This window comes from Mandrillus leucophaeus, unplaced genomic scaffold, assembly GCF_000951045.1.
Source record: "Mandrillus leucophaeus isolate KB7577 unplaced genomic scaffold, Mleu.le_1.0 Scaffold662, whole genome shotgun sequence".
Lineage (NCBI taxonomy): Eukaryota > Metazoa > Chordata > Mammalia > Primates > Cercopithecidae > Mandrillus > Mandrillus leucophaeus.
Window position 1 is genome coordinate 289037 of NW_012107164.1, and position 17151 is coordinate 306187.

Consider the following 17151-nt stretch of genomic DNA (forward strand, 5'->3'; position numbering starts at 1 on the left):
CTTCTTTTAAACCCAGTCACAGCCCTTCTAGCATACCACAGCCCCTCTAGGGGCAGGTGGGTGGCAGGGGGATCCAAGCTGCTGGGGTGACAAACTATTCCAAAACATTATTTTCAAGTTGGCACTAGACTTCTCTATATAAAATCTGGGGCATACGGAGCAACTTTATTTTTGAAAGGCTTCAAAATTCTAGCCAACAACAGTGTAAACATCCATTTCCTCTTCACAATAATTTGAAAGGTCACTCCCCCAGTTTCCTTCCTTTGTGATCCTGTAGTTGAAAATGCTAGACCGGCCGGGCACGGTGGCTCAAGCCTGTAATCCCAGCACTTTGGGAGGCTGAGACGGGCGGATCATGAGGTCAGGAGATCGAGACCATCCTGGCTAATACGGTGAAACCCCGTCTCTACTTAAAAAATACAAAAAAAAAAAACTAGCCGGGCGAGGTGGCGGGCGCCTGTAGTCCCAGCTACTCGGGAGGCTGAGGCAGGAGAATGGCGTAAAACCCGGGAGGCGGAGCTTGCAGTGAGCTGAGATCCGGCCACTGCACTCCAGCCTGGGCGACAGAGCCAGACTCCGTCTCCAAAAAAAAAAAAAAAAAAAAAAAATGCTAGACCAAGCCACCAGACATGAAGACAAAGTATTTAGGCGAAGGAGCCAGACACATCTTCACCAAGGTTGTTGTACAGATGAAAAACTACTTAGTAAACACTGCAAAGTTGGTAGCTTGAATACCAGGAAGGCTGTATTTTCAAAACTAAGACTACTTTCTTTCTATCTTCTATGTTTCCCCTGTTTAGAATGCAGCCCTAACAATAAACTTCAATTGCATTCCCCCTTGGCAAATGGGTTTGTTTTCACTTTGAAAAGACAACCAAAATGATTACTATAACAGAACTATAGAATGTTTAGCAATGGAAACCAAAAAGGTTATTAGGTGACATAGTTCCCAACCACCCTTACACTCCATGCGCTGGAATCGAGTATATATTGTAATGAAAAATAAAGGTTTTAAATTTACAATACTGACCTCTCTCAACTTGTCTGAAGAGAATCTAAAATGGCCAGTAGGAGTGTATAACTCCCAAAATGCTTAACCAAAACTGGCTTTTTTTTTCTCTACACACCTGCAATATTCAAATGGTGCCACTGTACAAAATATTATATAACACGCTGTAACAGCAGGTTTAAAAACAAATATAAACCCCTTCAGGGATCAGTACAGCTCTTATCACCTTAAAAGAAACAAACGAAAAACTTACAGACACAATTAAAGCTATTTTTCACGGACTACAGAGAGTATTTGGGGAAAATTATTAATTATTATTAAAACACAGTTTCAAACTCATTATATGATGCCAACATTACCCTGATACCACAACCAGACAAAGATACATTAAAAAAAGAAAACTATAGGCCAGTATCCCTGATGAACATTGATACAAAAATCCTCAACAAAACAATAGCAAATAGAATGCAATTAACACATTATAAAGATCATTCATCATGATCAAGTGGGATTTATTCTAGGGATGCACAAAAGGTTTAACATACACAAATCAATCAATGTAATATATCATCTCAACAGAATGAAGGACAGAAATCATATGATCATCACAACTGATGCTGGAAAAGCATATGATAAAATTCAACGTATTTTCATGATAAAAACTCACAGAAAACTGGGTCTAGAAGGAACACACTTCAACATAATAAAAGCCATATGTGACAGACCCACAGCTAGCATCTTACTGGATGGGAAAAAACTGAAAGCCTTTCCTGTAAGATCTTTTTGACAAGGATGCCCACTGTCACTATTGTTATTCAACATAATACTGGAAGTCCTAACTAGAACAATCAGACAAGAGGCAGAAATAAAGGGCATCCAAATTGAAAAGAAAGAAGTCAAATTATCCTTGTTTGCAGATGATATGACCTTGTATTTGGAAAAACCTAAAGACTCCACCCAAAAAGTAATAGAACTAATAAACAAAATCAGTAAAGTTGCAGAACACAAATCAACATACAAAAGACCAACACACAAAAATCAGTAGCATTTCTATATACCAACAGCCAAACAATCTGAAGAAGAAATTTTTAAAAATCCTATTAACAAAAGTCACAAATAAAATTCACTACCTATGAATTAATCAAAGATGTGAACGATCTCTATAATGAAGACTATAAAACATTGATGAAAGAAATTGAAGAGGACACACACATACATAAAATGGAAAGATATCCTATGGTCATGGATTGGAAGAATCAGCATCGGTAAAATGTCCATACCACCCAAAGCAATCTACAGATTCAATACAATCCCTATCAAAATACCAGTGAAATTCTCCATAGAAGTGGGAAAAAAATCCTGAGATTTATATGTATTCACAAAAGACCCAGAATAGCCAAAGCTATCCTGAGCAAAAAGAACAAAACCAGGGGAATCACATTAACTGACTTCAAATTATACCACACAGCTATAGTAACCAAAGCAGCATGGTACTGGCATAAACACAGACACATAGACAGATGGAACAGAACAGAGAACCCAAAAACTAATTCAAACATCTAAATGAACTCATTTTCAACAAAGTTGCTCAGAACAAACATTGGGGAAAGGACAGTCTCTTCAACAAATGGTGCTGGGGAAACTGGATACTCATATGGAGAAGAATGAAACTAGACCCGTATCTCTTACCATATACAAAAATCAAATCAAAATGGATTAAAGACGTAAATCTAAGACCTCAAACTACGAAACTTCTACAAGAAAACATTGGGAAAACTCTCCAGGACATTGGTATGAGCAAAGATTTCTTGAGTAATACCCCATAAACACAGGCCACCAAAGCAAGAATGGACAAATAGGACCACATCAAGTCAAAAAGCTTCTGCACAGCAAAGGAAACAATGAACAAAGTGAAGAGACAATCCACAGAATGGGAGATAACATTTGCACACTATCCATCTGACAAAGGATTAGTAACCAGAATACATAAGGAGCTCCAACAACTTTACTGGAAAAAAAAATCTGATAATTCAGTTAAAAAATGGGCAAAAGATCTGAATAGACATATTCTCAAAAGACATATAAATGGCAAACAGGTATATGAAAAGGCACTCAACATCATTTATCATCAGATAAATGCAAATAAAAATTACAATGTCATCTCACCCCAGTTAAAATGGCTTTTCTCCAAAAGACATGCAGTAACAAATGCTGGTGAGGATGTAGAACAAAGGGAACCTTTGAACACTGTTGGTGGGAATGTAAATGAGTTCAATCACTACGGAGAACAGTTTGGAGGTTCCTCAAAAAACTAAAAATAGAGCTACCATAAGATTCAGTAATTTCCTTTCTTTGGGATATATATGTCTCACTGCTAGGTATAGACCCAAAAGAAATGAAATCAGCATATTGAAGAGATATCTGCACTTTGTTTACCACAGCACTGTTCACAATAGCCAAGATTTGGAAACAACCTAAGTATCCATCAACAGATCAATAGACAGAGAAAATGTGGTACATATGCAGAATGGAGTACTATTTAGCCATAAAAGAGAATGAGATTCTGTCATTTGCAACAACATGAATGTAACTGGAGGTCATTATGTTCAGTGTAATAAGCCAGGCACAGAAAGACAAACTTTGCATGTTCTCACTTATTTGTGGGAACTAAAAATAAAAACAATTGAACGCATGGAGATAGTAGAACGATGGTTACCAGAGACTGGGAAGGGAAGTGGAGAGGTTGGAGGGGGAGTGGGGATGGTTAATGGGCATAAAAAATGGAAAGAATAAGTAAGATCTAGTATGTGATAGCACAACAGGGTGACTATAGTCAATGAGAATATAATTATACATTTTAAAATAACTAAAAATGTATAATTAGGTTGTAACACACAAAAAGTGTGTGAAGTAATGGATACCCATTTTACTCTAATGTGATTACTACATATTGTATGCCTGTATCAAAATATCTCATATGCCCCATAAATATATACACCTACAAGGTACCCACAAAAATTAAAAATTAAAACAATTTAGAAAAAAAATTTTAAAAGACATGATTAGGTATGAATCAGAGTGGATAATATTAATGGCAGTAACAGTAGTTAACACCATTATAGTAATTATAGAACTAGCAGTAGTTTGTCATTGTCATCACAGTAGTGGACTGAGTGCTTGCTGTGTGCTGGTCTCCATTCTAAGTGCATTACATGGATGAGCTTATTAATCCCCACATGACAAGCTTGCCAGAGTGACACAGGCCCCCAAGCCAGAGTCTGTGGATTCAAATCCTGGTCCCAGCACTTAGAACCTATATGACCTTGGACAAACTACTTTAACCTCTGTGAGCCTCGTTTTCCAACATCTACATGAGAGGACACCAAGAGGAAACTTATTTCTACAACAGCAATGAAATCTAATATGTCTTTTTCCTTAATTTTTTCCTACAAAAAATAATAAGCAGAAATAAACAATCTATGGCTGTTTTTCCTTTAGTGAAAATCTTGATGCAGCAATAATAATGAAGCAATTTAGTGAAAGTACAGCAAGTTAAAATTAACAGGAATTGTTGAATTATAAAATAAGTTTATGTGAATGTTCAGAATTTCACATGCAATGTTTATCAAGTATTTCATTTATTTTTCCTTATATCAGGTGTCCCCAGCCCCCTGGCAACAAACTGATACTGGCCTTGGTCTGTTGGGAATAGGGTTGCACAGCAAAGAGGTGAGCAGTGGGTAAGCAAGCCAAACTTCATCTGTATTTACAGCCACTCCCCATCGTTCACATTATCACCTGAGCTCCACCTCCTGTCAGATCAGCTGGGGCATTAGAGTGTCATAGAAGCAGGAACCCTAACATCAACCGCATGTGAGAGGGATCTAGGTTGCAAGCTCCTTATAAGAATCTAATGCCTGATGATCTGTCACTGTTTCCCATCACCCCCAGATGGGACAGTCAAGATGCAGGAAAGCAAGCCTGGGTTCCCACTGATTCTACATTATGGTGAGTTGTATAATTATTTCATTATATATTACAACGGAATAATAATAGCAATAAAGTGCACAATAAATGTAATGCACTTGAATCATCCCAAAACCATTCTCCATCCCAGTCCGTGGAAAAACTGTCTTCCATGAAACCAGTCCTGGTGCCAAAAAGGTGATGGGCTGCTGCCTTGTATCATATGGGAAACTAGCTCCACACCTAATTTACCATTTTAGTAACACAGAACAAATCCATCACATTTGTGGTTACCCTTTCTTGTATGTGTATTGTATCATGCCGATATGGGCTGAGTTGTGTCCCCATAAAAACAAAAGATGTTCAAGTCTTAACTTCCAGTACCTGTGAATGTGACGATTTGGAAATAGGGTCTTTGCAGATGATCTAGTTAAGATGAGGTCATTGGGGTAGACCATAATCCAATATTACTGTGTCCTTATAAAAAGGGGAAACTTGGACACAGAGACAGACACACAAAGAGGAAGACAGGAAAGATGATGTGAAGACACAAGGAACCATGTATAGGCCAAGGAACATCTGAGGCTATCAGAACACGAGAGAGGGAATGGGACAGGTTCTCTCTCACAGCCTTCTGAAAGAACCAATCCTGCCAATATACTGATGTTGGACTTCTAGCCTTAGAACTCTGATACAATACATTTCTGGGGTTTAAGCCACCTGGTTTGTGGTACTTTGTTACAGCAGCCCCAGGAAACTAATATGCAGGTTGTAGATGAAGTTGGCGCAACATTGCAAAGTGTGGCTGGAAGCTTAAGAATCCTCAGAGTTCCAGCAGCACACACATACATGACTCTACACTGTGTGAAATGGTGTGAAGAACCTGCAATTTAGATGAGGATATGGACTACACCCACCTAAAATACTAAAAATAATGTCATACATTTGCTTAAAACACTTTGCACATGTTGTACTTCACTTTTTCTTCACAACTACACTGAATGAAAGAAGGGAGCCTCGGTATCTTCATCTTATTGACAAGGAACCTGAACGTTGACTGTTTTGGCCAACGTCACATGTATACATGGCAGAGCAAGTACTGGTACCAAATCTTTTCTAGGAAAAATGAATGCAATCATGAATATTTTAACTTGGAACAATGGTGGCACTTTAGAAGTAGTTCTTCTTCAAGTGACTCAAGGAAGGACAAAAATAACATCACATAGACTGAGTAGGCCGAGGGGTTCTGTGATCCAGGTAAGCTGGAATAAATCAGAAGAAACAGGTAGAAAAAGTAACTCTTCAAGGAAGTGATGGAAATAGGCCAATAGAAAGAAAAGAGGCTTCATGATGAATAAAAAGAATGGCAAAAAAGAAAAGGATAAATTATGTGGAAAGCCTAAACAAACGTTAAAGGGAAGCCTTCAACTGAATAAGAAGTACAGAAAGGGTTGTAACAGCATGTGGGGTTGAAGTAAGATTGGGGACTCTTAGCTGGGCTGATGAAGGGGTTGTCATTGACAGGATAGACAAACAGTTACCACTGACAGTTTTTGAGTAGGATTTGCTGTGGTAAAGGAAGCTGTTCTAGTAGCTGTGTTAAAATCAGTTTAGTGGCAGAGCAACCTGGGATTGTAATCGATATAGTAAGGGACTTTGAAAAACTGATTAGGACTGAAGATAATGACCCCATATAGACGCTTTAAGTTTTAGCTACCAGCAAGACATTCTTGACACTTTTCTTCCCTCACCCCCTGTATTTCTGGACAAACTGGTCATCTTGGTATTCCTTGGTGGTGGAGGTGTAGAGGCAGAGTTCCTTTGTTCCAGCCTCAATATCTTATACCTGTTACCTCTGCTTAGTAGTTAGCTCCCTGACTTCATCTGTGTTTTTCCTCAAATGCTACCTCTTCAAGAGGTTTTGTTGACCATCCTATGTAAGAGGACCCTCTGCTATCATTCTCCATTCCCTTATTTGCCTAATTTTTCTTTACAGGACTTATTAGTACCTGATAATATATATATATGTATTTATTATATATATGTTTTTATTATGTATATTACACTTAATGATTATCTGTCACTCCCATTAATAATTAAGCTCCATGAGTCCAAGGACATTTTATATACTGTTCAGAGTTTTATTTCTAGAGCCTGGCACAGAGATTAGCATAAAGTAGGGAGTCACTAAATATTTGTTGAACAAATAAAAGAAAATCCCAACTTGTTCCTGAGTTCAATTAATGGTATTCCCCCCAAAACACTTTCAATCCATCTTCACTGCCACTTCCCAGTATCCACCACCAGAGTGGTACACACTGTCATGTCAAACTAAATTCACGCAAGAGCTATCCAACTTCTCCCCACTGACACTCACACCCCAATCCAACTCACAACCCCACAGATGATCTCACCAAAACACTAATCACATGAAGTCCCCAGCTCCTACCTAAAACACTCTCCATTGTTCTTATGAGGGATACCAAATTCTTCACGTGGCCAGCAAGACCCTGTGTGGACTGGCCCCAGCCAAGGGGTCCAGCCTCAGTAGCTCTTCTCTCCCCTTGACCCTCCTCAGTTACTTGATTTCATTCTGTTCCCTTCTGTAAAGGGCCTCTGCACAAATGGCAGTTCTCTCTGCTTTCTGGAACACTTTTCTTCCTACCCTATCTCACATTCTCCTACTCACACTTCAGATATCAATCAAGTGTCACTTCCTCAGGTTCCTATTATATAAGCCCACAAAATTGTACTGTTCTATTCAGAGCATTTACCTCTGCTTGTAATTATACATAATTATTTGTTGTTGCTGTCGCGTGTATATTTTATTAGTGATTGCCTTCCTCCTATACTCTTCACTCCATGATAATGCAGACCAGGAATTTTTTGCTCATTATTGGATCTCTGGGGTCAAGAATAGTGCTAGGTACATGGCTGACACTGAATGAGTATTTGTTGAATAAGTGAAACCCAAGAGCTAGACGTCACTGTCAAATACACAGATAAAAAATTTTTCCACTAATACTGAGGTAAAGCTGAAGGCAACGATATTAGTGAAAATCTGTAATAGGACTTAGAGCTATTATTAAAACAGAAGGAGAGGGGAGGAACCCAGGGCAATGCAAACTGTAACAGTGCTAACTATCTACTGGATAATAATGGGACCAAGAGAGTCTGTTTAATTAGGGAACTAGACAAGAACTAGTTCAAACAATTTACTGACACCAGGTAGTTATGACTTAGGTAGTGACAGTAACTAGGTGAAAGGTTACATTTACATATCCTATTAACAGCTCCTTGACTCATCATCAGTCTGCTCTGGAAACATTTATCTGTGCAGAGAAACCATTAAAACTTTCCTTGGCATTTTCTATTATAAAAATTCTGCAAAAAGTCCTTAGTTCCCTGGAAAATGTTTTAAAGACATTTCACTGTGGTCGATTAGGCATACAGTAATAGCTAAGTGAGGCAGGGGCCACAGAGGAAATGGCATATAATAGAAAGAACCACTTCGCTCCTGATTAAAGTTACTCATGTGCAGCTTGAGAAAACGTACCCACTAGAAAGCTCTGAGCACTACAGGGTATCACGGGTTAAAGGACAAGGCCTAATTTTTTTTAAGCCTCATTGTTACTGCTTTATTCCGAAAATACGAGAACCAATATAATTCTAAATTCTCCCCAGGGAAAGAAGGAGTTTATTAGTTTACTTTTATTTCCTTATTTCAGACTTCTTTTAAAATAAGATGTAGCATTGATGAGCATAAAAAAAAAATCTAATATTGCTTCCATTCATTGAAACCCATCAGTGACTCATGCAATAAACAGCAAGTCTCCTGGTTTTGTTTCTGAAGAGGGCACACCAACAGTTTCAACAGCATACTCCAGTTTTACTGGAAACAGTTTTCAAAAGATGACTTACCACACCCTGCCTGAGAAAGGACAGCATGAAACTGGCGAAAATTCTGATCTTCAGAAATACAATAGAAAACGAGTATTTCCAATTTCATGCTGTTTATATGAAGAGAATGGAGGCACAAGGCAAGACTAGCCTGAAGCACAGGTAAGAACTGTGGCAAATAAAAGAGAAAGGAAGAATGAAAGCACACTGAACAAGTGACTTTACCAGATTTAGAGGGGCTGAGGAAGGGGGATTTGGGGGAGACAACCAGCCTTTTCTACCCCTACAGAAATAAGATTTCAAAATTCACAATTAAAAGAAAAAGACATTTAACAGAGTAATGGTTTTAAACTAAATGGAGAAAAATCTCACTAGTTAACAAATGCCTGCTGTATGCAAGGGACTCTACCTTTACACAAAACCTAATAGCACATGACTTCGACTCTCCCAGAATGTACTGAATTTGAAAGGAATGTCTATGAAAATAAGGCTTTGTTGATGGAATTATGTAAATAATAGGTATACATATAACCTAAAAAAGTTTTCTTCCAACACTATAGAAGCCTCCAATTACATGCAACAATGATCATGTTATTCAAAATTAATATCTTCATAAAAGTTCCCTTCAAAAGAGTTCTAAAAGGTAACAACCTTGGCAGCTTCTGGGTGCTATGTATATAAGCGCTTAAAAATAATAAATGCAATCTTTAAAATATTCTAAACTTCAGACTTTTAAAAGCTTGAATTAATCTTTATATAAGTAAAATTTTACTGCACTGCAAATGAGTACTATTTTAAAACAAACTTACTTTGGCATAAATAAGTGAAATTCTCAATATATGAAATTTATGATAAGGCATTTTTAGCCACGGAAAAAGCAGGTAGTAGTATGATTCTTCCATAAGGGCCTCAGACTTTACTTTATTTATTTCTACCACTGTTTTTGTTTTGCTTATGTTGTACATGCAGCAGTGAACTATACACTCAATGCAGGTAAAAACTGTCCTTTGTTACTGCAACTGTTGGCTGGACCTATCATTCTTTGTGCATTTGCTTCCCAGTACTTGTGGTCCACACTCTCCACAAAATGAGCTTCTCCTATCTGAAAGGGAAGCAGATCTGCTGCTTTGATTGTTTCTTGGCATTTCCCCCTAATTCTGCGGCGTCATTTAAAGTTGTATTTTAAAGTATTATGTTTTCTATTTTTTGAGTCCAGTTTCCTCCCTTCTTGAAGCTGTCCTCTTAAACTCCTGAACAAGAGCCATCTGGAAATCTTGTTCCTGTCCTCCATCCTTTCTGTGAGTACATGCCAGCAGAGCTGGGTTGCAGCAGGCACTGCCTAGGTGCTGCTGGACTGGCTATGCTCCAGACCCTCACTGTTTTATTTTTTGTTTGTTTGTTTTGTTTTGTTTTTATTATACTTTAAGTTCTAGGGTACATGTGCACAACGTGAAGGTTTGTTACATATGTATACTTGTGCCATGTTGGTGTGCTGCACCCATCAACTCTCACTGTTAATATGCAACTCTTGTCCTTTTGTGTTAAGCATGGTTAGCAGACGAAGCTCAAGACAGTGTTCAGAAGTTCAAGCTCCTTTGGGCACAGATCCTAATCTCACAGTCACACATGACTTGAGTAATGTCATTTATATGTAGAACTTCTGCTGCCACATGTCCCCAGTCTGCCCAGTCTCCAAATTGACAGTGTAGATACTTTTCCACTTCTTTTCCCCAAGAGGCCTGAACTAAGTACTGTCTAGGTTATCCAAACAGAAATATTTCTTTGTATTAAAGGGGCTCCTATGAATATAACATGAAGCCAAACATCATTTTCATGCTGTCAAAATCAACAACTTCTACTGTCTCTACTCATCTACTAACACAAACAAAATTTGTAGCTTTAAACCAGCAATGTCCAATAGAACTTTCTGCAACAATGGAAATTTTCGATATCTTCTCTGCCCAGTACCATAGCAACTAGCTTCATACGTGCTATTAAGCATTTGAAATGTGGCTAGTGCAATGGAGGAATGGGTTTTTAAAATCTTATTCCATTTTTAATTAATTTATACTTAAATTTAAACAGACAATATGGCTAGATTGCTCTTAATAATTAAGGGTCTGAGATTTTTACCCTACTTGCAGGCTAACGAAATTAATGTGCCACAGTTTCATGACGATGCTGGAAGAAGACAGAAAATTCTAGGGTCAGAAACAAAGGACTATACTACTCACAAAAATATCAGCAACAATAGTATCAGCATAGTTGTGCCAATCTCCTGAAACTCGGTTCCCCCCGTGTGATGTGAAGTGGATACTCAATGCATTGTCAGAGGGGAACCCTGAGCTTAGGGTCTTGAATATTTTAAACTGGACAGTAAAACCTACCTCCGCTTTGCTTCGGAGGGAAAGAATACCTCTATCTTCTAAAACTATCTACTATACAAATATCTTTGAGAAGAGAGTCCGGGATGAAAGCAGGAAATGCCTTTGCTCATAAGACATGCAAAAGTCTGAGTGACTAATGGAGAATTGAATCCCAACACAGGGGTATCATACATATCTCTGAAGTCCACTCATCTCCCTCCTGCTTGAATACCTTGCTTTTAGCCACACTTCTTCCTATGACCATGGTAAGCTTCCAAATGGTTATCCTTCTTCCACCACTGCCTCCTCCCACTCATTTTCTATACAGTAGCTAGACTGCATCTTGTAACACAAATCTCATCTTGTTTCAGTCTTCAATGTCACCCATTGTCCTTAGGATTAGGCCACCCCTCCTTAGCAAGTTCCACAAAGCCAGCACTTCCCTTGCTTGTCCGTTTAAGGTTTATGCCTTTAGTCACATTACACTCCTCTCATGTTCTTACATGTAGAGGTCATAAAGTGGGAGTCCTAGGTTGAATTCCAACTACATATTTGTCTGGTTTGGCCCATAGAACAGTTTTTAAAACATTTGGGCTATTTCATATTTGGGAGATTTCATATTTATAAAATATGAATTTTAAGCTCCTCTTTAGAAATCAAGGCATCTGGTAACACTTGGCCTGCATCCCAACCTGACAATACTTGGCTGAAACTGAGTATCTACTTCTCCCTTTAGACAGTCTGGATTCTCCAGATTGCCACGCGTCTCCCTCCTGCTCTTAACCTATGTATTGTTTTACATTTTCTGCCTTACTTCCATTCTAAGGCATCATGCTCCCTTTGGTCTCTTTCAATCTTCCCACTTCTTCAGCTGCTAACTACCACTCATGCTTCAGGTCTTTGTGTATTCATGCCACTAGGAAGTTTTCCTTCACCACCACCAACCCAATTAGGATGAAATGATGCACTGTGTGACATTCACCTATCCAGGACCCTGCCATCCCATCATATCTTCCGAGGTTCTCTGCACTACCCTTATCATGACATGAATCACATGGCATTATAATTATTTTAAATTTTGTTTCTAAATTTATAAGTCTCTGTTTATAGATCTGCATCCCTGTCTACACCTTCAAGTCATAAGAAAGTGACTACAACTGTCTTGTATACTATTGGATGTCAGTGCCTAGGAAAAAGCCAAACATATAGTGTGGGCAGAATAAACACTTGTTGCATAAATGAATGAAACAAGTTAGCTGAGGAAAGGCTACTTCAAAATACTGGGGAAGAGTGTATTTATATTTTTATATGTGTATTTATTTTTAAAATGTGGACCACCGAAATTCCATTCCTTCCCCATCTCCCCTTACCCTAGAGAAACTAAAATAACTACTTGAGTCGTAGCGCAATAGTTATATACTGGCAATGTGCTAAGAACCACATGTGGATTAGTTCATTTAATGCTGACAACAGTCCTTTCAGGTTAGTACTTCATTATTCCCATTTTGGAGAGTTAAATCATTCAACCCTGGATAAGATGAAGGCCTTATTCTCCACAACACTACAGTAAATTGTAGGGATGCATGATGACTTAAATTTCTGCCAGGAGACCTGAGAGCACATGACACCAACAGCAACTATATTCACAGCCCGTCTTTTGAGCTATTTGTATGGTTTTAATAATTAGCTTTCACATTCAAATGGTAAGGAAAGTACTTATACACACAAGAAGCTTTCGTGGCTATTATACCAAATGACACAGCTTCCAGGGCAGTAACAAGAATCTTTAATCTCATTTCACAAATAGAAAAACAAAGGTATGGAGCAATAAGGCCAAGTGTAAAGTTAACGTTATGTCCCTCAGGCTGTCCCCCAGCCTGCCATGCCTTAATGTGACAGTCCAAAGCCCTCAAAGCGCGGTATGTAAAGCCTAATAAATTCTGCACATAGCAGATAAATAAATTCTTCCTAGGGGGAAGAAAGAATCAGAGATGTCACTGAGTCACAAAAAGTACAACCTAGGCAGAAAGTCAAGATCTCTGGTCAATCTTTTCCAGGTGGAATTCTTGCTCATTCTTTGCCCCAAAACACACACACACACACAAAAAGTTTTAAAAAGAAGCTAAATTCTAAGAGGTTGTTTTTTTGTTTTGTTTTGTTTTGTTTTGTTTTGTTTTTTTGAGACAGGGTGTCTGTCTGTGGCCCAAGTTGGAGTGTGGTGGCATGATCACAGCTCACTGCAGCCTTATCCTCCCAGGTTCAAGAGATCCTCCCTCTTCAGCCTCTTGAGTAGTTGGGACTACTGGCGTGCACTACCACACCTGGCTTTTTTTTTTCTTTTAATATTTTTTGTAGAGAGAAGGTCTCACTATGTTACTGGTTCAAACTCCTGAACTCAAGCAATACTTCCGACTCAGTCTCTCAAAGTGTTGGGATTACAGGCATGAGTCATCACACTTAGTCTCACCAAGTCTTGTAACTTTTAAAGTCAAATTTCCAGAGAGACTTCAGGACCCACCAGGCCTTTAAGTGTTCAAGTTCCAGCTTATTAAAAATATTACATTAAATATCTGTATATTTTTCTAGGCATTATAATTTCCTTCCTGAAGGAGTTGAGAAAAAACTGTATGTGGGCACCACAATTTTATTGACGTGTTGAATGAAGTTAGAATTAAAATGTCTATAGCTTTTAACATATGATTAGCACATCATACATGTGTAGAATGCTTTCCTAAGCTTTCATTCTAAAAACACAGAATTCATTTTATTTCCAAGTGCACCTTGATGAAGTAGAAGCACATGGCATTTTATTTTTGAAAGCAATGTCTTAGCAAACTTGTTATTTCTTCCAACTATTATGTAAACGCACCAAATTATTATTTATTTATGTATTTATTTATTATTTTTTGTGTTTTTATTTTTTGAGACAGAGTCTCACTCTGTCACCAGGGCTGGAGTGCGTGGAGTGATTTCAGCTCACTGAAACCTCCACCTCCCAGGTTCAAGCGATTCTCCTGCCTCAGCCTCCCAAGTAGCTGGGATTACAGGCGCCCGCCACTATGCCCAGGTAGTTTTTTGTATTTTTAGTAGAGATGGGATTTCACCATGTCAGCCAGGCTGGTCTCGAACTTCTGACCTTGTGATTTGCCAGCCTGGGCCTCCCAATGTGCTGGGATTACAGGCGTGAACCACCGCACCCAGCCAAATGATGATCTTAAAGGGCCTTTGATAATGCATTCTTGACCTCATTCTACTTGCCATGTATAGTCATTAGAAGACTGTTCATATAAAAATATGAAATAAAACGATATAGTCTTTAAGTTACATTGGAAGGCCCTTTAGGACAAGGAACATACTCTATATCTTTATATCTTTAAAGCATGTAGCAGAGTGCATCGCACAATGAAAATGCCTATCAAGTCAGGAATGCAGGAACGACAGGGCTTACCATTTAATATCAATTTTAAAACTGATTATTTATTTTTGAGACAGGGTCTCGCTGTGTCACCCAGGCTGGAGTGCAGTGGTATAAACACAGTTCACTGCAGCTCTGACTTCCTGTAAAGCTGATTTTTTTTTTTTAGGCCATTTACTTGCTTCATAAAGTAACTAGAATGGCAAGAACTATGCTTTTTTGTGCCTGTGATTATAAACTGAAAATTTACAAACAATATGTCACATGTTATTTGAGCTAAATGTCTGATTTTACCAAAATGAAGGCATCCTTCCTGGATTATTAGAATTAGCAGTAAATTTAAGTTTGCACCTAGAATAGAAAAGAGATTGTAAATAATGTAAAACATCTGAAGCAAACAAAGTCCAATAAGATCTTCCTTCTATTTAAACTTCTATGACCGCAAAGGCACAGGATGTAAGGTCCATAGCTTGGTACACAGGGATTGGTGGGGAAAAGACGATTTCAACTCTGAACCCTGATAACCAGCTCCAGGAACACATGCCTTTCAGCCCCGCAAAGCTACTGACCAAATCTCCCAGAGAGATAATCACATCTCAGCCAAAGGACACGAACTCAGACGATCAGAACACAGGACCCGCCATCAGGCAGCTGCACGAGACAAGAGACCGTGCTCAAAATCACGTAATACCCTAAGTCACCCCAAGGGAGCCCCACAACCACCCTCAGCTGCGGGCAGAGCTGACGCATATTTTGCAAATGACAATACAGAGGTTCCGATGGGGCGGGTCCCAAGGCCACACAGCTGGGAAGGTGACTGAACCTAGACTTAACTAGTATCCCAAGTGGTGGATACTTCCCATTCTGCCTGGGCGATCGCGCTTCCCCCTCGTATTACACTCCGAGGCTGGTAAAACGGCAGGAAGAGAGCAAAGCTGGGCCAGGACGGGAAAGAAAGAGGGGAGGGAATTTCCACTGCTTCCCGGCACTCGCCCCCACTCCACACCCCAGGTTGCTACTCCGCGGCGGCCTCTACTTCCCCAAACTAGACTCAAGGGCGGGCAGAGGACCAAGGAGGCTTTCTAGGCGTCACGGAGAGTTCTCCAAGTTGGGGACAGAAAAGGCGAATGAACAAATTGTACCCCCTAGGGTGAGGGCACAAGGAGAAGTGCGGAGGTGAGAAGGACAGGAGGGGAGGACGACCCCTCACAAACTGACCAGGAACTTAATAATGATGGTGAAGTGTGGTGAGAGAGGTTGGGGAAATGCGAGAATGGCTCAGTCCCCAAAATCCTCCCTGGCCACAGCGCTGGATCCCCGCCCCATCCCCCCACCCCCGACCCGGGCAGCCCGAGAGAAAAAGCAACAACCTCCTGGGGCACCAGGAATTGGTGGCAGCAGGATCCCGAGCCTGGGCCCCCTTTCGCACCCCCACCCTCACCCTTGCCCTGCCCGCCTCGCAGTGGCGGCAGCGGCAGCAACACCAACCTGCGCGGCCACGGGCTCTGTCCGGGACGGAAGCCGGAGCCTGCGGGCGGCGGAGCGGCGGGCGGAGTTAGTTGGAGGCTCCGGCTCCCTGGGCGGGGACAGGCTGAGCACGCGGCGGCAGCGGCGGTGGCGGGGGCTCCCTCCCTTCGGCGCGCGCGAGGCCCAGTCGGGTCTGCCGCTCGCCCTCGACTCCTGGAGCAGCTCTCAGTCCCTCCCCAGGGGCGACTCCCGGGCCAGCCCCGCGCTCGCCTCCTCCACGCCGGCTGCCTCTGCTCTGCCCTGCCTCTCTGGGCGGAGGGGCCTCGGGGCTTGGGAACTGGAGCCCCAGCGAGTCCCCAGCGACTGCCCGCAGCTTCCCGCGGTTTCCCTGCGAGGGTCGCGTGTGCTGAGTATCAGAACTCACGTGCGGGCCAGAGGTAGCCAAGAGCTGTAACTCTTGCCCAAGTGCCCCGGGGAGGGGAGTGAAGGCCCGGCCTGAAAGTCTCTGACCCTCCCGAGTCTCGTGTCCCTAGAAGCAGCCCTGCGAGGTGGCCACGACAGCTGCCCGGAGACAGGCAGAGGAAAATGTCCGACTCTCCCTCCGCCCAGCCTCGGGCCAGGAGAACGTTTCCGGAGAGAAGGAAGGACCCGTTGACCCCCAGCCCTTGCTCCAGCCTGGATACTTGGCTGAGTGCATGGAACTGGAAGGGACGGCAGAGCACCGGGGCTGAACGCATGGGAAATGTGCGATTTCTATTGACACCAACCCCTTGCCCGGCCCCTGGATTCAGGCCACCTCGCTCAGGTCTGCGCAGTGCTTCCCAGTTCGCACCTCCGACCGGAGGAGGGAGGTGAGTATCCCTTTCTTAGCCTGGCTTCCCGCCTCCATCGGTATCCCTTTCTGCGAAACCTTTTTAACCTGCAGAGTTCCCAGCGCGCACACACCGATCACTTCGCCCCTAAACTGCGGGCAGGGAGCTCTGGAGCCATCCACATCCCCAGCCTCACCCCAAGGCAGGAGAAAGCAG

General features: G+C 41.1%; 1 protein-coding gene across 1 annotated transcript in view; it reads right to left on the reverse strand.

Moving 5' to 3' along the window:
- Nucleotides 1–16875, reverse strand: part of PAM (peptidylglycine alpha-amidating monooxygenase) — a 279448-nt gene extending 262573 nt beyond the window's left edge. Inside the window, exon 1 of the mRNA XM_012001518.1 lies at nt 16145–16875. The gene's annotated coding sequence lies outside the window, so the exon portion shown is untranslated. The remainder of the gene's footprint in view (nt 1–16144) is intronic.
- Between the last annotated feature and the right edge of the window lie 276 nt (nt 16876–17151).